Genomic DNA, 23103 nt, shown 5'->3' on the forward strand with positions numbered 1-23103 from the left:
TTTCTCCTCCAAAGCCATCTGGGACCAAGGGCAAGATATACATCAGGATGACTGGAAATGGCCCAGGATGCAGTGGGAGACCTTGACCTTTTTAGTTAAGATTTTTAACAGGTCTCAGTTTGACTGAGACAACACCCATTTAGTAATTAAAGCTAGGTAGAAAGCAAGAGGAATGTTGTATACAAGCAACAATGAATTAATCCATTATTCATTACATAACTGCTATGAACATTGCCAGGCACTAGGGAGACAAATAAAAAGAAGGAAAAAGAAAACCTCTATTTACAAATAGCTTATGTTCTAATAGGGGATATATTCTTATATCCAGCATAATTACAAAGTGAGTACCTGCAAACTTGTACAAAAGTTAAATACAAAGTAATTTGGGGTAGAGGACACTAGCAGTGGAGGAAATTCAAGACAGGCTTCATGTGGAAGGTGATGGAACTGTATCTTAAAGGATGAGATTCTGCAAGGCAGAGATAAGGAAGGAGTATGTTCTAGGCATGGGAGAACAACCAGGAGTGGAGGGAACAAAAACATATTGGTCATCTTTGCTGGTCATGGCAGCATAAATGATTATTTTGAAGTAAAGTATAATGATTCAGTTTAAAAGTTAACTGAAGAAAAACTGCAGAGGGAGGTGGTAACTGATGCTGTTAATTTTTAAAGTTGTTTTTTCAGTCATGCCCAATTCTCCATGACCCCATTTTTGGATTTTCTTGGCAGAGACACTAGAGTGGTTTGCCATTTCCTTCTCAAGCTCATTTTACTGATGAGGAACTGAGGCAAACAGGGTGAAGTGACTTATCCAGGGTCACTTGACTAGTAAGTGTCCGAGGCTAGATTTGACCTCAGGAAGAGGAATCTTCCTGACTCCAGGCCCAGCATTCTATTCACTGTGCCACTAAGCCACCTATCTGATGCTGCAGTTGGCTATTTTCCCACAAGTGTTGTAAAGATTAAAACAAAAATCAAGTCAACTAATCATGAAAGAAGTATGTATTGGCCATGCCATTATTGGCCATTCTGTGACCATATCTACATGCAAGGCACTGTACAAGTTTACAAAGAGTTATAAGATGTAATCCTTTAACAACATGGGAATGGTTTAAAGGTTTCTCAAATGAACCAGGCTGATAAAGTCTCTCACGAGTTAGACAGGATAATCAGGCCTCAGGACTGGAGGCAGAAGGTGAGGGAGTGGTACAGGCCAGCCCTCCACTATCCACAGCTCCCACCGCACCAGAAGATATATAGGACATATGGCACTTTACCCTGAAAATAACTTGCAGTGTGCTTGTGGAAGTGAGCCTCCAAAGGAGTGTAGCTTGTGAGTTACTGTGAAGTGGCACAGTTTTCTGGATTTTTACTGTTTCTTGTGGACAAAATCGAGCATAAGCAAACATAAAATTTATATTATGTTTAAGTTATTCCTTAATGATTAAATCATATTAGAATAAACTGCATTTTCAAAATAAGCGTTATAGTAGAATTGGCTGTACTCTTTTTAGAAAGGGACATACATAAGGACTGTATTCCCATGACATCTTGTATCTCCACTACCACAATGCCTGCATGGCTTTTCTCGTGAGGTCCTCACGCTGCTGCCCTGGATGCAACCTCTTTACTTCACACACTGTTCTAATGGGCAATCTGGGTCTGCCTTTTTTTTTTTTTTTTTTTGTAGTTCGACTCTCACTGCTAGGGGAGGCACATCTTATCAAGGCATATTCCTGCTGTAATACATCACTGACAAAGATGGGGGAAGAAAAAGAAGCCCCCACTCTGCTTTTTACCCTCTTCAAAAGGTACAAGGAGAAAAAGAAAAAAAAAAAAGAGAAAGTTCTCATCATCCGAGTACTTTTTAAAGAGATGTCTCTTCTTGTCTGCTAGAACTCTTCTTTTGACTGATCCCACAGCTGCTGAGTTTGCTGTTTTGCATAGGCCTCGGGGGCATAGCTGATCTTAGCTGATCACAAAGCATTTCTTCTGTGATGTCAGTTGCCTTCCTTGAATAGCTCAGGCCCTAAAATTCTCTCAGGTTGATTAAAGGACTTCTTCGTGGCTTGACTACTTCAAAGTAGTCAAGAAGAGGACACTTCCTTATGCTGGTCAATCAAAGTCTGATAGGATCACCTGTCTCTTTACCATCTGGTATAATAGGTCACTGAGAGTATGAACCACTCCAAGTTGTGTGGTCTTTACAAGCCGTGAATGGACTATTCCAAATTTTGTACCCATTATAGCACATATATGTTGGTCACTCAGATTGGTCATTCAATGTCTGAAAAGAGCTTAATCTGAAATGAGCTTTGCTCAACACTCTTATACTAGGATTCAGAAAATTCACAAGAATAGTAGCTAATGTTTATATAGCACTCACTGTGTACCAGGCACTATGCTAAGCACTTTACAATTATTATCTCATTGTTCCTCATAATATCCCTGAAAGGTAGGAGCTGTTATTATTCAACTTTACAGATGAGGAAATAGAAGTTAAGTGACTTGGTTAAAGTCACATGGCTAGTATCTGAGGTCAAATTTGAACTCTGGTTTCCTTGATTCCATTCCTTGCACTAATGGTGGGGTATCATTGATATAAAATAAGTCAACTGTATGATGGAGTAGAAAAAATAGTCTTAGACTACATTGAGAACTATAATATTCAAGACACAAAAAAATAATATTCCTTCTGTACTCTGTTCTGGTTAGACCATGGTACTGTATTCAGAGAACTATATTCAGTTCTTATCACAGCATTTTAGAAAGCAGTTTGATGAGCTAGAGGGGTGGGTTCCTAGGTAGTGAAGAATCTCAAGACCATAGTGCTCAAGACCAGCTGCCATGGCTCCTGGACAAGCAACCAAGCCTTGGAGTATTTGACCCTTTTATTCCTGGAACTCCCAGCCTGGGGCTATGCTTTCCATTAATTGGTGGTTTACTCATTTGCACACTGTATCTGGGCCCAGGCTCCAGCCATAAATTCACCAGATGTCATCTTATTCTCTCCTCCCTCTCCTGAGCCCTAACCCTCCCTCTCCTCTTTCCATTTCTAAGAATCATGATTGAATCAACTCTGTCATTGCTCATGGAAAGGGTGTGACTATCTATTCTTTTATGGCCTTTCTCACTATCCTAATGATATTCCAAACCAAAAATATCCATCCCTAGCCACGATTTTCTTATATATATTGTCTCCCTCATATCACACAGCTTGGCACATAGTAAATGTTTAATATATACCATTTCTTTCATTTATTCATTCACTCATTGATGGCTAGTTAAATTGTGGCTGCCTCAAGTCATTGCATACTGTTTCATTTATGGCTGTCCTGACTATCTGTTATTTACAATTTCTGTAACGACAGTGTTTCTTTCTTTGTGAATATAAATGCATGACATTCCTTGCTAGAAAATCTATATGTGCATATACATAGAGTTATATATCTGTACATATTATCTGTAAAAAATGAGCTGGAAAAGGACATGGTAAATGACTCTAGCATTTTTGCCAAGGAAACCCCAAATGGGTTTTCTCCTGAAGAGTTGGGCACAACTGAAACAAATGAACAACAACATAGGTATAACCCCTTCCCTCTCCCTTAATATCAGAATCCTTATGTATTATAAATATTTCTTCCCCCTCCACCTCCAGAATCTAGGCTATAATTAATATTTAAAATATAAAGAGAATCCTATAAGCCCCTGAAACAAAGGACCTTTGTCCTTTCATTTTCAAAGACATCCCAAAGCCATTCGACTGGCAATGGCCAAGAAATTTAGTGACAGAGAGAACTAATTCTCTTGGCACAGTTGTGCCCACAACCATTTATGTTATTTTATTTTTTATTTATATTATTATATATTTATTTTATTTTTGCATATCTATGCCATTTTATTGCTTGCTGACATTTTGCTTTCTACCACATAAACTGAGATGTTCTAATCTCTGAAAATTTACAAGCACATTGATAATACTCAGATAAAAAGAAATTTTATAGCTACATAGTACCTGAGATTACAGACTTATACATGTCCAGATTAAAGGACCTTGAGCAGAGATAGAGGGAATGATCATTTTAATTCTAAACTCCCTCTTCCCATCCCCACCTTCTCTCATGTAACTACTTACAATTTAAAAATACCTAAGTATAGATCTGGGAGTGGAAGCAAAAGATAATACCTTGCTTCCTTACCAATTACTGCCTTAAAATCCCTAGAAGATAAGAAATTAAGTGAACGTCCTTAGCACACATCAGAAATCTATTTGAAATCTATTGTGTGTAAAAAAGGAAAGCTAGAGTACTTATCTTTGCCACCGTTCCATGAGTTAATCTGGTACCACATATGAATTCCAGGCAGGTAGGGAGTAATTCAGATTTGTGGTTTTCTCTGTCCCCACCCTCCTGAGGCTTAGGCTACTGTAGAGAATACCCCTTTTCCTTTCCTATTATAGATGCTGATTTTCCATAGAATTACTCATGTAAAATAACATCTGTTGATAAATTATAAGAAGTTAAATAGATTGAAGAGAAGAATCAGGATTTCCTTTCATTGATTCCTACCAAATGAAGACTCTATGAATTCATCATAAGAAGATCGGGAGGGAAAATTAGGAAGGGAGGGATGATAGCTGTCTTCAAGTATTAAAAGCAGAGGATGTGCTAGCAAATGTTTAACAACTGGCTCTACACACACACCAAATATGTATGATAGGTATACTTTTAAATTAATCAGCACTGTTAATATTTTCTCCATCACTTTCTTAAGTTTAGACAATCAACAAAACAATCAATCAAGACCTGATTTGTAGCATTTGCCAATTTCTGAGTTGTGAAGGCTCACAATAAAAATCTAATAGCTCTCTAGTTTAAGCTATTTCCAGCACACTCCTTTTTTGTTTGTTTGAGGCAATTGGAGTTACTTGATTCGCCCAGGGTCACACAGCTAGTGTCTGAGACTAGATTTGAACTCAGGTCCTCCTGATTCCAGGGCTTGTCCTCTATCCACTGTGCCACCTCACTGTGCTTTCACTCCTGAAAAAGGTTGAGTTGAAGCAGAATTAGACTTGCCTTGTCTATATATGTCTCTAAGACAAACTTTCTTTGCCTTACACAGTAGAACATAATGTCATTAGCTTGGAAAAAGATAAGATTTGGCAATTCTTGATGATACTTTCAAAATGTTCCTCTTAATAGAAGTTCTCTGCAGGGATAGTTTGTACTGAGTGTGGTTAGTGGGAAACATTTGCTCAAGAGATTAAGGGAGATATCTGTGGTATAGCAAAGTGAGTATCTGAAATTCCTCTTAGACTTTCAACTTCCTGTAACACAGGACTGGATTAGGTAAAATGATTGCAAAAAAATGAGGCATGTGGAAAATGACCATGACTAGGAAAAGAAGAGCAAGGATGTTTCATGATTTATCATCATCTATTTAGAGCTATATTGAGTGATGATTTCACTCACCACATCAATTAGATGAAAAAAATCCTGAGGAAAGAGGGAAAAATCATTTGCCAAGGGCCTTCCACAGTTAGAGACAGTGGAACTCACATTAACATCACCCCATTCAGTCCTCACAGTGTTTCAGTGTTGACAGGATAGCAGTTGAGCACTGTCTCTCAAGTTAGAGGACTTGGATTTAAATCCCATCTCAGGCACTTACTACCCAGATGATTTGGCCAAATTGCTTGACAGTCTTATTATACATCGACTTCTTCATCTGCAAAATGAAGGAGTTGAACTGGGGGCCATCTCCAGTCTTCCTGATCTATATCTTGCCACTGGACCTGGATGGCTCCAGAGGAGAAAGTGAGGCTGGTGGCTTTGCATAGCCCTCCCTCCCTTAAATCCAATTCACTTGCTAGTCGTGGCATCACCTCCCTGATGTCATGGTCCTCTTCAAGAATGAAGGACAAACAACAACAACAACCTGTGAAGGAGTTGAACTAGATGAGCTTTGAGGTCCCTTTCACTTCTAAAACTATTATCCTATTATCTTAGTCCAACTTAGATCTGAAGAATTCACTCTACAACATACATAACAAGAAATATCCCGGGCTTTTCCAGTTTTTTTTAATTTTTATTTTAAGCTTCATTTTTTAAGGAAGTGTTTCCTTATAGCAAGACTAAATTTGCCTCTTTGCTAATTCTATGCATTGTTTCTGATTCTGCCCTCTGTGATCAAGGAAAATCAATCAATCTAATCATGGAGTTCCTAACATGACATTTTTTCTTTTGGCTGTTTAGTAGAGTCAATGGAATGTTTTTCAGAATAATAATTTTCTTACTTTCATAATTGAAAAAAATGCTAAATTTCAATTAGAGGTTAGGAGAAATAAAGATGTAATTGTTTCTTCTACCCAAGACAACAGACCCTCCTGATATCTATCCATAATTGAATCCCTCTTTCAAAAAATACCTCTTCAAATACTTGAAGACAACTATTAGGTGCTTTTAAAGTCTTTTCTTCTACAATGTAAACATTCTCAATTCCTTCGGCTAAATCTTATATAACATTATCTTAAGGTCCTTTTCATCCTAGTTGCCTTCTACATCCTCCAAAATAGTTGGCATGTTCCTAGGCTGCTCACATTCTTATTCAGTTGAAGCAGAATATATTCTACTCTAGTCTTTTACCTTTACCCTGTGTGTATACCTCTGCTTCAAATGTGTTTCTTGTAAACAACATATTGTAGGATTATGGTTTTTAATCCACTCTGCTATCTGCTTCCACTTTTTGGCAGAGTTCATCCCATTCACAGTCACAGTTATGATTACTATCTGTGTCTTTCTCTCCATCCTATTTCCCCCCATTTTAGCTTTTCTTTCTCCTTTCTCCCTTTCCTTCCTCACTTGAGTTTTGCTTTTGACCACAGCCTCCCTCAATCTGCCCTCCCTTATATCAGCCCCCTCCCTTTTCTTTCCCCTTTGCCCTCCTACTTCCTATAGGGTAATTTAGATTTCTGTACCTAAACGAGAATGCTATTCCCTTTTTGAGCCAAATGTGATGAGAATAAGGTTCAAACAATGCTCATCTCCCTCCCTTCTTTCCTTCTACTGTAATAGGTCTTTGTGCCTCTTCATGCAATGTAATTTACCTGTTTTTGCCTACTCCTTTCCTCTTCTCCCATTACAATCCTTTTTCACCACTTAATTAGATTTTTTTATCTTCACATCAGTCAATTTATACCCATGACCTCTGTCTATGTATACCTCTTCTAAATGTTGTAATAAAGATACAGTTCTCAAGATCTTACAAGGATCATCTTCCCATATAGGGATGTAAACAGTATGCCCTTATTGAATAACATGTTCTTTTTTCCTTTCCTCTTTACATTTTTATGCCTCTCTTGAGTCTTGTATTTGAAGGTCAAATTTTCTGTTGAGTTCTAGTCTTTTCATCAGTAAAGTCTGGAAGTCGCCTATTTCATTGAATGTCCATCTCCTCCCCTGAAAGATCATGCTCAGTTTTGCTGGGTAGTTGATCCTTAGTTGTAATCCAAGTTCCTTTGCCTTATGGAATATCATGTTCCAAGCCCTCTGATCTTTTAATATAGCAGCTGTCAGATCTTGTGTAACCCTGACTGTGGTTCCATGATATTTAAATTGTATTTTTCTGGCTGCTTATAGTATTTTCTCCTTGAACTGATAATTCTGTAATTTGGCTATAACATTGCTTGGCATTTTCAATTTGGGTTTTCTTTCAGGAGGTGATCCATGGATTCTTTGGATGACTATTTTACCCTCTCATTCTAGGATTTCAGGACAGTTTCCCCTGATGATTTCTTGAAAGATGCTGTCCAGGCTCTTTTTTTGATCATGACTTAAAGGTAGACCAATAATTTTTGAATTATCTCTCTTGGATCTATTTTCCAGGTCAGTTGTTTTTCCAATGAGTTACATTACATTTTCTTCTATTTTTTCATTCCTTTAATTTTGTTTGACTGATTCTTGATGTCTCCAAGTCATTAATTTCCATTTGCCCAGTTCTAGTTTTTCATGAATTGTTTTCTTCAATTAACTTTCATACTTCCTTTTCCATTTGGCCCATTTTACTTTTTAAGGAGTTGTTTTCTTCAGTGTACTTTTTTCCTCCTTTGGTCATTGTATTTTTTTTCTTGATAAACCCAAAGACCTCAGCCTGTGGGATAAGAACTTTTATTTGACAAAAACTGTTAGGAAAACTGGAAAACAATAGGGGACAAACTAGATAGACAAACAAGATAAGGTCAAAATGAGTACATGATTTAGACATAAAGGGTGACACTATAAGCAAATTAGAAGAGCAAAGAATACTCTACCTGTCACATTTATGGAGAAAGGAAGAATTCATGACCTAACAAGAGATAGAGATCATTACTAAAGGTAAAATAAATAAATTTGATTATATTAAATTAAAAAGTTTTTGCACAAACAAAACCAATGCAACCAAAATCAAAAGGAAAGTAGAAAACTAGGAAACAATCTTATAACAAGTGTCTCAGATAAAGACCTCATTTCTAAAATATATAGAGAACTCAGTCAAATTTATGAGAATACAAGCCATTCCCCAATTGATCAATGGTCAAATGATATGAATAGGCAGTGTTCAGATGAAGAAATCAAAGCTACCTGTACTCATATGAGGAAGTGCTCTAAATCACTTTTGTTTAGAGAAATGCAAATTAAACAACTTTGGGGTACCACCTCACACCTATCAGATTGGCTAACATGACAAAAAAAGCAAATGATAAATGTTGGAGAGGATGTGGGAAAATTGGGACATTGATACACTGTTGGTGAAGTTGTGAACTGATCCAACCATTCTGGAGAGCAGTTTGGAACTATGCCCAAATGACAACCAAACTGGTTAGACCCAACAATACTATTACTAGATCTGTATCCCAAAGAGAGCATAAAAAAGGGGAAAGGGCTACATGTGCAAAAATATTTATAGCAATCCTTTTTGTGGTGACAAGCTATTAGCACTTGAGGGGATGCCCATCAATTGCGAAATGGCTAAACAAGTTGTAGCTTATAAATGTAATAGAATACTTTCTGCAATAAGAAATGATAAACAAGCAGATTTCAGAAAAACCTGGAAAGATTTGTATGAATTGATGCAAAGTGAAATGAGGAGAATCAGGAAAACATTGTACACAGTATCAGCAGCATTGGGTGATGATCAACAATGAATGACACCTCCTCTCAGCAACACAATGATCCATTACAAAGGAATGCATAATAGAAAATGCTATCCACCTCCTGATAAAAAGCTGATAGACTCTGAATACAGATTGAAGCACACTTTTTCCACTTACTTTATATCTTTTTTGTGTTTTTTTTGTTTTGTTTTTCTTTTACATCTGTTTCCTCTTTCACAATTGTGACTAATGTGGAAATATGCTTTACATGATAGTACATGGTACAACCTCTATGAAATTGCCTACCACTTTAGGAAGAGGGCAAGAGGGAGAGAGAAAAATATGAAATCAAAAATCTTGTAAAAATGAATGCTAAAAATTGTCTTGAAATGTAATAGGAAAAATGAAATAATATTAAAAAAAGGAAAAGTACAAAATATGAAGGTTACCCTAAAGGCTCAAAGGAAATATCTAGTTGTTTGATTTTTTTATGTGTTTTAATTTATTTATTTTTAGTTTTCAACATTTACTTCCTCAAGATTTTGAGTTCCAATTTTTCTCCCCATCTCATCCCTCCCTCCTACCCCAAGATGACATGCATTCTGCATACCTCTTCCCCTAATCTGCCCTCCCCTCTATTTCTCCTCCCCTTCTCTTATCCCCTACCCTTTCTATTTTCCTGTAGATCAGGATACATGCCAATACCCCATTTCCTGTATTTCTTATTTCCCAGTTGCATGTGAAAACATTTTTTTAACATGTGTTTTTAAAACTTTGGGTTACAAATTTTCTCCCTTCCTCCCTCCCCACCCACCCTCATTGAAAAGGCAAGCAACTTGATACAGGTTATACATGTGTAGTCATGCAAAACACTTCCATGGTCATCATGTTGTGAAAAATTAAGTATATTTTCCTTAATCCTATCACACCCCCCATTTATTCTATCCTCCCTTTTGACCCTGTCCCTCCTCAGAAGTGTTTGCTTCTGATTATCCCCTCCCTCAATCTGCCCTTCCCTCTATCATCCTCCTGCTCTCTTGTCCCCTTCTCCCCCCTTATTTGCCTGTAGGGTAAGATAGATTCCCATACTCAATTGAGTGTGTATGTTATTCCCTCCTTAAGCCAAATCCAGATGAGAATGAGATTCACTTATTCCTTGTGACCTTTCCCCACTTCCCCTCCACTGTAAAAGCCTTTTCTTGTTTGTTTCATGTGAGATAATTTACCCCATTCTACCTCTCCCTTTCTCCTTCTCCCAGTATAATCCTCTCTCACCCCTTAATTTTATTTTTCAGATATCACCCCTTCATCTTCAACTCACCCTGTGCCCCATATCTATCTATCTATCTATCTATCTAACTAGCTAGCTATACATACATATAGTTTTTTTCCCTCCCACTACCCTAATACTGACAAAGTTCTCATGAGTTACAAATATCATCTTTCCATGCAGGAATGGAAACAGTTCAACCTTAATAAGTCTCTTATGATTTCTCTTTCCTATTTACCTCTTCATGTTTCACTTGAGTCTTGTATTTGAGAGTCAAATTTTCTATTCAGCTCTGGTCTTTTCATCAAGAATGCTTGAAAGTCCCCTATTTCACTGAATGACCATTTTTTTCCCCTGCAGGATTATACTCAGTTTTGCAGGGTAGGTGATTCTTGGTTGTAATCCTATCTCCTTTGCCCTCCAGAATATTATATTCCATGCCCTCTGGTCCCTTAATGTAGAAGCAGCTAAATCTTGTATTATCCTGATTGTGTTCCCACAATACTTGAATTGTCTCTTTCTGGCTGCTTGTGATATTTTTTCCTTGACCTGGGAACTTTGGAATTTGGCTACGTTATTCCTAGGACTTTTCCTTTGGGGATCTCTTTCAGGAGGAGATCAGTGGATTCTTTACATTTCTATTTTGCCCTCTGGTTCTAAAATATCAGGGTAGTTTTCCCTGATAATTTCTTGAAAGATGATGTCTAGGCTCTTTTTTTGATCATGGCTTTCAGATAGTTCAATAATTTTTAAATTATCTCTCCTAGATCTATTTTGCAGGTTAGTTGTCTTTCCAATGAGGTATTTCATATTCTCTTCTATTTTTTCATTCTTTTGGATTTGTTTTACAGTGTCTTGATTTTTCATAAAGTCACTAGCTTCCAATTGCTCTATTCTAATTTTTAAGGAAGTATTTTCTTCAGTAAGCTTTTGGACTTCCTTTTCCATTTGGCCAATTTTGCTTTTTAGGCATTCTTCTCATTGGCTTTTTGGACCTCTTTTGCCATTTGGGTTAGGCTATTTTTTAAGGTGTTATTTTCTTCAATATTTTTTTGGGGTCTCCTTTAGCAAGCTGTTGACTTGTTTTTCATGATTTTCTTGTAGCACTCTTAGTTTTTCCTCTACTCCTCTTACTTGCTTCTCAAAATCCTTTTTGACTTGTTCCATGGCCTGGGACCAATTCATATTTTTCTTGGAGGCTTTGGATGTAGGAGCTTTGACTTTGTTGTCTTCTTCTGATTGTATGTTTTAATCTTCTTTGTCACCAAAGTAAGATTCCATAGTCTGACTCTTTTTGCACTGCTTGCTAATGATCCTGGCCAATTACTTGAGATATAAACTCTTTGTTAAGGTAAGAGTCTGCTTCCAATGTGGAGAATGTACTGTCCCAAGCTTCAGGTGTCTTGTGCAGCTATTTTCAGAGATACTTCTAGAGACCTGTAAATTTTCAGTTCCTCCAAGGTGCTATGATCAAGAGCAAGGTGTTTACTCCTTTCCTGCCCTGTGCTCTGGTCTATGAGTGACCACAAGCACTCTTTTCTGTCTTGGAACTGTGAGGAGGATTTCCTCTCCACAGTCTCTACAAGCTCCACCATGCCAGTGTTCCTCCTCACCCCAGGACCGCCACCCAAAACTATGACCCAGATCCAAGCACAGGCAAAGCAAGAGAATCCTGCACCAGCAAAGAGATCTCTGCAATCCCCCTCTGATCAGCCATTCAATTCCCTCTCAGTCTATGGGCTGGAAGCTCAGGAGGCAGCTGCTTCCCAGGGGCTGAGCTCAGCAGCTGGAGCTGGTACCACCATACTCTCTTTCTCACTGCAGATGCAGACTTTTCCCATTGACGTTCTAAGTTGTCTTCGGCATTTGTGGGTTGAGAGTTCTGGAAATTGCCACAGCTGCCTGCAGTTCAGTCCTCTGAGGCCTGCTCCAGGTTCGCTGAGGCCTGCATGCCTACATTGAACTGTGCTCCTCTCCCTGCTCGGCACAATATACCTATTCTGATCAACCATCCAGGTTGTCTTGGGCTGGAAATTTGTTTCACTCTGTCTTTTTGTGGGTTCTGCTGCTGCCTTAGAATTTGTTTAGAGCCATTTTTCATAGGTATTTGGAGAGGTTTGGGAGAGAGCTCAATCAAGTCACTGTTTTTACTTAACCATCTTGGATCCGTCCCCCATTGTATTTTTTAAGGACTTATTTTCTATATTCAATTTTTGTCCTCTTCCAAACTGTTGACTCCCTCTTGCATACTTCTCCTTTCTTTTCCCAGTTTTTCTTCTACTTCTCTTATTTGACTTGTAAAATCCTTCTTGAGCTCTTCTAAGAAGGCTTTTTGGGCTTGAGACCAGTTCATATTCCCCTTTGAGATTTTGGATGTGGATATGTTGACAATGTTGTCCTCTTCTGAATTTTCCTGTCCCCATAGTAATAATCTGTGGTCAGTGTTTTTTTTTCTTCTGCTTCTTGCTCATGGTGTTTGCCTATTTCCTGGCTTTTAAAGTTGAGCTCTCGCCTAGCCCCTTATCATACCTTGGAAGAACTGAAAATTTACAGGTCCCTAGAAGTACCTCTGAAAACAGCTGTGCAAGCCCCTGAAGCTTGGGACAGTACACTCTTCACATTGGAAGCAGACTTTTACCTTAACAAAGAGTTTAAAACTCAAATAATTGGCCAGGATCATGAGTAAGCAGCACAAAAAGAGTCAGACTATATTATCTTACTTTGGTGGCAAAGAAGATCAAAACATACAGCCAGAAGAAGACAACAAAGTCAAAGCTCCTACATCCAAAACCTCCAAGAAAAATATTAATCAGTCCCAGGCCTTGAAGAGCTCAAAAGGGATTTTGAGAAGCAAGTAAGAGAAGTAGAAGAAAAACTGAGAGTGATGCAAGAAAATCATGAAAAACAAGTCAACAGCTTGCTAAAGGAGACCCAAAAAAATATTGAAGAAAATAACACCTTAAAAAATAGCCTAACCCAAATGGCAAAAGAGGTCCAAAAAGCCAATGAGGAGAAGAATGTCCTAAAAAGCAAAATTGGCCAAATGGGAAAGGAAGTCCAAAAGCTTACTGAAGAAAATACTTCCTTAAAAATTAGAATAGAGCAATTGGAAGCTAGTGACTTTATGAAAAATCAAGACACTGTAAAACAAATCCAAAAGAATGAAAAATTAGAAAACAATGTGAAATATCTCATTGGAAAAACAACTAACCTGCAAAACAGATCTAGGAGAGATAATTTAAATATTATTGAACTATCTGAAAGCCATGATCAAAAAAACAGCCTAAACTTCATCTTCAAGAAATTATCAGGGAAAACTACCCTGATATTTTAGAACCAGAGGGCAAAATAGAAATGGAAAGAATCCATCGATCTCCTCCTGAAAGAGATCCCCAAAGGAAAAGTCCTAGGAATATTGTAGCCAAATTCCAGAGTTGCCAGGTCAAGGAGAAAGTATTACAAGCAGCCAGAAACAAACAATTCAAGTATTGTGGGAACACAATCAGGATAACACAAAATTTAGCTGCTTCTACATTAAGGGACTGCAGGGGATGGAATATAATATTCTGGAGAGCAAAGGAGGTAGGATTACAACCAAGAATCACCTACCCTGCAAAACTGAGTATAATCCTGCAGGGGGAAAAATGGTCATTCAGTGAAATAGGGGACTTTCAAGCATTCTTGATGAAAAGACCAGAGGTGAATAGAAAATTTGATTTTCAAATACAAGACATGGAACTTGAAGAGGTAAACAGGAAAGAGAAATCATAAGAGACTTATTAAGGTTGAACTGTTTCCATTACTTCATGGAAAGATGATATTTGTACCTCATGAGACCTTTGTCAGTATTAGGGTAGTTGGAAGGGAAAAATTATATGTACATATATAGATATAGATAGAGAGATAGAGGGCACAGGGGGTGTTGAAAATGAAGGGATCATATCTGGAGAATAAAATTAAAGGGTGAAAGAGGAATATACTAGGAGAAGGAGAAAGGGAGAGGTAGAACAGGGTAAATTAAACCACAAAGAAAAAACAAAAACAAAAAATAAAACCCAGAAAAGTTGAGATCTCCTGCTGGAGCACAGGGGCCACTGATCCAAGCTTATTGTGATGGGGGCCAGGGACCTAGTCACTGGCTTTGTGTGCTGGAATCTCAGGTGTTGGCAGATAGAGGTTGTAGGGGTCTGGCAGCTTACTTGGTGCTGAGCTGGGGTCAGCAACAATAAAGTTCTAGGGGTGAGGGGGGTCTGGTGGCTTGTGCTGAGGGTCAGGTCACTGGAATGGGGCCTTGTATATTGCATAGACTGCTCATTTGTCTAGAGGGCTTCTGGTTTATAGGAGGATGGGGCCTCACTGGTAGATTGTCCTAGGCTTTGAACCTTGCTTCAGGCCCCCTACTGTGAGGCTGCCTGCTGCTCCTGTTCTTAGACCTTGCTCCCCTCCCCCTCAGTGAGACAGACCTTTCCTGCCATGCTAGCAAGCTGCTTCTCTGCTCCTAGATCAATTCTGAGGTGGTTTTCTAGTTCTTTGGAGAGGAATTTGAGGACTTCAGAGGGTTCTTTCCTCACTCTGCCATCTTGGCACTGGAAGTATTTGGCCCATTTTTATAGGAGGTGAGTGACAATAAGCTGCCTTCATATTGCCTCTATGAAAGTGAGCAGGGCTTTTAATGACAACCAAGTGTCTTCCTGAAAAAAAAAAAAGCTTTGAGGATAACTATAAATTCCACTGTTTGATGTTCAGAGCTTTTTGCAATCTGATTTTATCTTACTTTTCTGGTTTTGTTATATTTTACTGCCCCCTCATACTTTTCATTCCAGTTATTCTGGCCTAATCAATATTTAAAACACTTCCATGCACTTATACCGGTTGTCTCCAATGCCTAGAAGGCACTCTGTCTATCTCTAGGAATGGCTGTCTTCCTTTAAGACTCTCAGAACAAGTGTTATTTTCTTTATGACAACTTTCCTGATCACCCCAGTTGCCAGGGCTCCCCCTTCCAAAGTTACTTTGTATTCTTTTTTTGTATATATTCCTTTTATGTTTATGTGTACACGTGTTATATCCTTCATTAGAATGTCTTCTCCTTGAGGGCAGGGACTTCAGGCTTTGTAACCAACATCTAGCACAGTTGCTGACATATAACAGATTACATTTATGTCATAATTTAAGGTTTGAGAAGCACTTTGTATGGATAATTAATAAAAGATATTGCAGATTCATAGAATGTTAGCCTGGATGTTGCTCAGCACACATTATGTACTGAGAGAAGAAAACAATGAGTAATTGAAAATTGTCTGCAGATAAGCACCATGGCATTTGGCTGCTGGAGAACACCTGCTTGCCGGCACATGTGGTGGTTTTCCAAGCTGGAGTCTACTGGTTCCCCTGCCTGTGCCAAGGCACTTAGGGGGTTCTGGTGTCGTGCTTGCCTGCTCCACCACCCTGGGGCTCAGAGTCTCCCACTGGCTTGTTGAGGTGGGGCTTGCTGCTGGCTTGCTGGGATGCTTACTGTCCTGTACTGCTCCCCTTCCACCAGAGAGAGAGAGAGAGACCTTTCCTGTTCATTCCCCAAGCATCCCTAACTAAAAGACTGCTGCACCCCATCTTTCTGCTGGCTCGACTGTTCCAAAGTTTTTCCTCAGGCAATATTTTCTGGGTTTTTAGAGGTCAATAAGGGAGAGAGAGAGCAACTTACTGCTTACTGCACCCATCAGGAAGTCTAAGCCTCAGCTGCTCACATTCTTGAACATCTTGCTTTGATAAGTTCTTTCAGCTAACTGTAGACTTCTTTGCATTCCATATTGCACTTGCTCCCCTTTCTTTACGTCCCCGCTTATCCCTCCCTTCTTCTTCTCTCCTCTGATCTCTTTTCCTTTCTCTTACCCTCAACTCCTCTTCCCTTTTCTGTCTTCCTCCTTTTTCCTTTTCCTTCCTTCCCCTCCCTTCTCTTCTTCTCTGTTCTTCTTCCTCTTTACCTTCCTCTCCTCTATTCTCTTCTTCCTTCCTTTCCCCTCCTCCTCTCTCCCTTCCTTTCACCACAAAGACTCAATAGCAATATATAAGCACTATGCTACAGTTAAGCTGGTATGACAGACAGAAAACCACTAGAATACAGCAGTGGTGAGCACTACTGGACTTGGAGTCAGTAGCCTCAAGTTTAGTCCTAACTTCACCATTGAATTTCTGGTGAATTGGATCAAGTCATGTCCCTTCTATAGGCCTCAGCTTTCGTATCTGTAAAAACAAAATAGTTAAAAAAATAGATGATCTCTAAAGTCCTTTCTAGCTCAAAGCATTTATATTCTAACTTTACCACCTGTCACTTTTATTGCCCACCTTTGAGCTTAGGTCTTGGTGGTTAGAGTTTACTATCCTAAAAACTCTTTGAGGGCAGAGTTGAGTCCTAGATAAATGTTGCCCCTTCTGCTTCCTAGCAAAATATTTGTTGTATTCTATTGTAGTATCATGGTTCGCCATCTATAGCATATCACCTAGGGCTCACCACCACCACTATCATATAGTTGGTGACCCACATAGTTATTTGTTGATTGATTCATAGTGCCCCAGTTTATAAAATCATGGTATTTAGAGCTTGTGGGGACTTAGAGATGATCTAAGCCAACTGCCTCATTTTGTAGAAGGATCCAAAGAGAAGTGGCTTGCCCAAGTTCATGCCTATAGCTAATAAGAGCCAAGATTTGAACCTAGGTCATCAAACACCGAATCCAGTGCAATTTTCATTGCACTTTCCTGATATTTGGGACTCCCAGCTATTTATCAACATCATATTCCTTTAAGGCTACACAACTAAAAGGAAAAGAAAAAGATTAAGGCAGAAGGTTAGTCACACTCTCACCTGATTTGTGCCTCAGAGGTTGTATGTGTAAAAGGTCACATTAGGAGAATGGGATCTTGTCCAAAGCTGGGATAGTTACTCACCCCCAAAGAGTCCATTAATGGATACTTTATCAATTAAAGTAACCATTAAAAGCCTAAGAGTTGAGCTAAAATAGACCAGAGCATCACCCAAGCAATCTTTCTCAGAGAAACAAGAAGGCTAATGGTGATCCCACAACATCTTTCCCGAATCCCTGTGTATCCATTAAGAACAAGAAAAAAAAGATGTCCTTGTAAATCTAAAATGGTAATGTACCATATGGCTAACTTAATTTAGTGAGTATAGGCACCTATTTAGATGTTTGGGGGTTTTACACCCCTTTTAGGGACTATTAAATAATTTAGTGCTGATTTTTAAAATTAGGCTCAAAAAATGATTAATATTTCATGAGCCATTATGGAATTGCATGATTTCCAGAAGCATCTGTTGTGCAGAATCCATTCCCATCTTAGAAGAACTTAGCGCTGCAGACAATTTTCAATTACCTATTGTTTTCTTCTCTCTCATAATGTGTACTGAGCAAGATGCAGGCTAACATTCTATGAATCTTCAATATCTTTTGTTAATTATCCATACAAAGTCCTTCTCAAACCTTAAATTATGACATAAAAATAATCTGTTATATGTCAGGAACTGTGCTAGATGCTAGTTACAAAGTCAGAAGTCCCTGCCCTGAAGGAGATTACATTCTAATGGAGAGTACAACATGTGTACACATAAAAGTGTAAAGAATACGTACCAAAAAAGAATACAAAATAATTTTGAGGGTGGGAGCCCTGGCAGCTGGGGTGATCAGGAAAGTTGTCATAAAGAAAATAACACTTGTTCTGAGAGTCTTAAAGGAAGACAGCCATTCCTAGAGATAGACAGAGTGCCTTCGAGGCATTGGAGACAACCAGTGGAAAGGCATGGGAAGTGTTTTTATTATTGAATAGGCCAGCAAAATTGGAATGAAGAGTAACAAGACCAGAAAGGTAAGATAAAATCAGGTTGCAAAGAGCTCTGGACATCAAACAGTGGAATTTATAGGTATCCTCAAAGCTTTTCTTTCAGGAAGATGCTTGGTTGTCATTAAAAACCCTGCTCACTTTCATAAAGGTAATATTAAAGCAGCCTATTGTCACTTACCTCCTATAAAAATTGGCCAAATACTTCCAGTGTTAAGATGATGGAGTGAGGAAAGAACCCTCTGCAGCCCTCCCAAATTCCCCTCAGAACTGATCTAGGAGCAGGGAAGCAGTTTATTAGCACTGCAGGAAAGATTTGTCTCATTTTGGGAGGAAGGGGAATGAGGTCCAAGAGCAGCAGCAGCAGTCAGCCTGGGAGCAGGGACCTCACAACAGGGCTCAGAGCCTGGGGCCATCCACCAATGAGGCCTGCCCTCCTATAAACGAAAACCCCCTAGGCAAGTGAGCATAGCAAGGCCTCACCCAAGTGACCCCACCCTTAGCACAATCCACCAGCCAAGCTTTGAGGACATTTCTAACCAGTAGTGAGGCTTCCACTTGGGGCTGGCCAATTGCAAACCCCAGCCCTGGGGCCTATCAGTAGAGAGACCTTTTTCCCATATCAATCCTACCGAAAGACCCCATTCCAAGAGTAGATCAGCAACAACATTGTTCCTCCAGGGCCTGCAGAGTGGCCCTGTTACCATAGCAACCCAGCAGCAGGACCCCATCTCTGGAGCAGGCCAACAGCTAAACTCCACACCCAGAAGAGGCTAAGGAGCCCATACCCCAGTACTAGCCAGAAGGGAAGTCTACTTTCTAGAGACAGCAAGCAGCTAAGCCCTGGAGCCCAGTGAAAGTCAGCAATAAGACCCAGAGGCCCAGTACAAAAAAAAAAATACCTTGGGACAATGCAGGACCAAAACCCAACTCTCATACAAAAACACCAAGTCACAAAAAAAGACAGAAAAAAAAAACAAATAAAAAGATATCAATTATAGAAAGTTACTATGGTGATAGGAAAGATCAAGGCATAAATTTAGAAAAAGACAATAGTGTCAAAATGGCTACATGTGAAGTCTCAAAGAAAAATGTCATTTGGTCTCAGGCCCAAAAGGAATCCCTGGATGAGCTTAAAAAGAATTTTTAAAAGAAAATCAGAGAAGAAAAATTGTGAAAAGAAATGAGAATAATGAAAGAGAATTATGAAAAAGAGTCAGCAGTATGGGAAAAGATTTTTAAAAAAATTGAGGAAAATAACTCCCTGAAAAATAGAATTGGCCAAATGGAAAATGAAGTGCAAAAGTTCAGTGAAGAAAATAATTCCTGAAAAAATTAGAATCAAACAAGTAGAGACTAATGACTTTATAAGACTTCAAGATACCATAAAACAATAAGAAAAAGGAAAAAATATAGAAGAAAATGTAAAATTTCTCATCTGAAAAACAACTGGCCTAGAAAAAAGATCCAGGAATGATAATATAATCTTTACTGGACTACCTGAAAGCCATGATTAAAAAAATAAATAAATAAAAACCTGGATGGCAGCTTTCAAGAAGCTACTATCAAAGAAAACTGATGTTATTAGGACTAGAGAGCAAAATAGAAATTTAATGAATCCACTGATCACTTGAAAGAGATCCCAAAATGAAAACTCCCAGGAACATGATAGCCAAATTCCAGAGCTCATAGATCAAGAAGGAAGTATTGCAAGCAGCCAAAAAGAAATAATTCAAATACTGCAGAGTTACAGTCAGAATTACACAGGATTTGGAAGCTTCCACATTAAAGAATTGGAGGGCTTAGAATATGATATACCAGAAGGCAAAGGAGGTGAGATTATAACCAAGAATCACCTACCCAGCAAAATTGAATATAATCTTTCAGGGGAAAAAATGGATGTTTAACAAAATAGAGGACTTTCAAGTATTTTTAATTCAAAGACCATAGTTGAATAAAAAAAAAATGACCTTCAAATACAACTCAAGGGGAAGATAAAATGAAATTAGAAAGAGAAAACATAAGAAATTCAATAAGGTTAAACTGCATTTCCACATGGCAAGATAATATTTGTAACTTCTAAGAACTTTATCACTATAAAAACAATTAAAAGGAGTATATGTAGAAGGAGGATGTGGATATAAGGTGACATTAATGGGATGATACACCTAAAAATAACAAAGTAAAGGGGTGAGAAAGAAAATTGCACTGGAAGAAGGAGAGGGGAGATTGAACAAGGCAAATTATCTCACATTAAAGAGGCATGAAAAAGCTATTATAATGGAAGGTAAGATGGGGGTGGTGGGCAAAGCTAAAATCTTACTCTCATCAAAATTGGTTCAAAGAGGGAATAACATACACACAAAGTTGGATATAGAAATCTATTTTACCCTATAAGGAAGTAAAAAGGGATGGAGATGATAGAAGGAGATGAGGACTGATAAAAGGGAGGGTATAGTGGGGGAGGTGGTGATCAGAAGTAAAACACTTGTGAGGAGGGAAAAGGCAGGAGTAAGAAGGGGGGATGAACAATGAAAAATAGCATGCAGGGAAATGCACAATTAGTTATCATAACTATAAATGTGAATGGGATGAGCTCTCCCATAAAATGGATGTGGAAAGTAGAATGGATTAAAAACTAAAATCCTATAATTTGCTGTTTACAAGAAATATTGGAAACAGAGATAAGCACATGGTAAAAGGAAGGGGCTAGAGCAGAATCTATTATGCTTCAGCTGAAGCAAAGAAAGCAGGAGTTGCAATCATGATCTCAAACAAAGCAAAAGAAAAAGACGGATCTAATTAAAAGAGATAAAGAAGGAAATTATATCTTGCTGAAGATACCAGAGACAATGAAGTCATATAAATACTAAACATATATGTACCAAATGGTATAGTATCTAATTTTTTTCATTAACAAATTTAAAATATATTAATCACTTACCATACAAAAGGCCTATGCACTTAAAGAGATACTATAAAATCACAATTTTGAAAGAGATTTCATCCAATACAACCTTTGCCTTAACATAAATTCCCTGTATAAAGTCAATGAGAAGTGAATATCCTTTCCACTTGAAGATACTCAGTGATTGGGAATCAATTACCTTCCATAAAAGTAGATCCAACTTTTTTTCCCTTCAATTTTATTTATTTATTTGTTTTTAGTTTTCAACATTCACTTCTATAAGATTTTGAGTTCTAAATATTCTCCCCCTCTCTCTACTCCCTCCTTCCCAAAATGGCATGCAATCTGATATAGGGTATACATGTACAATCATATTAAACATATTTCCACATTAGTCGTGTTGTGAAGAAGAATTAGAACCAAAGGGAAAAGCCACAAGAAAGAAGAAATGAAGGAAAGAAAGAAAGAAAGAAAGAAAGAAAGAAAGAAAGAAAGAAAGAAAGAAAGAAAGAAAGAAAGAAAGAAAAAGAAAGAAAGAAAGAAAGAAAGAAAGAAAGAAAGAAAGAAAGAAAGAAAAAGAAAAAATAGTAAGCTTTAATCTACATTCAGACTTCATAGTTCTTTCTCTGAATATGGATAGTATTTTCCATCATGAGTCTTTTGGAATTGTTTTAGATCCTTGTATTGCTGAGAAGAGTTTAAGTCTATCAAAGTTGGTCATCACACAATGTTGCTGTTACTCTGTATAGTGTTCTCCTGGTTCTGCTCACTTCACTCAACATCAGTTCATGTAAGTCTTTCCAGGTTTTTCTAAAGTCCACCTGCTCATCATTTCTTATGGAAAAATAGTATTCCATTACATTTATATACCACAACCTGTTCAGCTATTCTTCAATTGATGGGCATCCCCTCAATTTCCAATGCTTTGCCAACACTAAAGAGCTAGCACCTAAATTTTTGAAGGAGAAGTTGAGTGAGCTATAGGGGGAAATAGATAATAAAACTACACTAGTAGGGGACCTCAACTTTTTCCTCTCAGAACTGGATAAACCTAACCAAAAAAATAAAGAAAAAAGTTAAAGAGATGAATAAAATTCTGGAAAAGTTAGATATGAAGAAAATTGAATGAGAATAGAAAGGAATATATCTTTCTCTCAGCAGTACATGGCACCTACACAAAAATTGACCACGTATTAGGACATAAAACCTCACAACCAAATGCAGAAAATCAGAAATAATAAAGACATCCTTTTCAGATCATAATACAATAAAATTATATTCAGTAATGTACAATGGAAAGAGAGGTTAAAATTAATTGGAAATTGAATAATTTAATCATATAAAAACAAGAGAGTCAAAGAATAAATCACAGGAACAATCAATAATTTCATTAAAGAAAATGTCAACAATAAGACAACATACAAAAATTTATGAGTTGTAGCCAAAGTGGTACTTAGGGGAAAATTTATATCTTACATCAATAAAATAGAGAAAAAGTAGCTCAATATAAGAGTAAAACTAGAAAAAGAACAAATTAAAAATCTTCAATTAAACACCAAAATGTAAATCATGAAAATCAAAGGGGAGATGAATAAAATTTAAAGTAAGAATACCATTGAACTTATTGAACAAATAAAATCTGAAGCTGATTTTATGGGAAAAAGAAACAATGAAATAGATAAACAATTGGTTAATTTGCTTAAATAAAGAAGAAAACCAAATTATTAGTATCAAAAGTGAAAGGGGTGAATTCACCACCAATAAAGAGGAAATTGACAATTTTAGGAACTGTTTTGCCCAATTATATGCCAATAAATTTGACAATCAAAATGAAATGGATGAATATCTACAAAAATGTTAATTATTCAGGTTAACAGAAGAAGAAATGAAATACTTACATGACCCAGTCTTAGAAAAAGAAATTGAACAAGCCATCAATGAACT

Source organism: Vombatus ursinus, unplaced genomic scaffold, assembly GCF_900497805.2.
Source record: "Vombatus ursinus unplaced genomic scaffold, bare-nosed wombat genome assembly UNPS02014807.1, whole genome shotgun sequence".
NCBI classification, from domain to species: Eukaryota; Metazoa; Chordata; class Mammalia; order Diprotodontia; family Vombatidae; genus Vombatus; species Vombatus ursinus.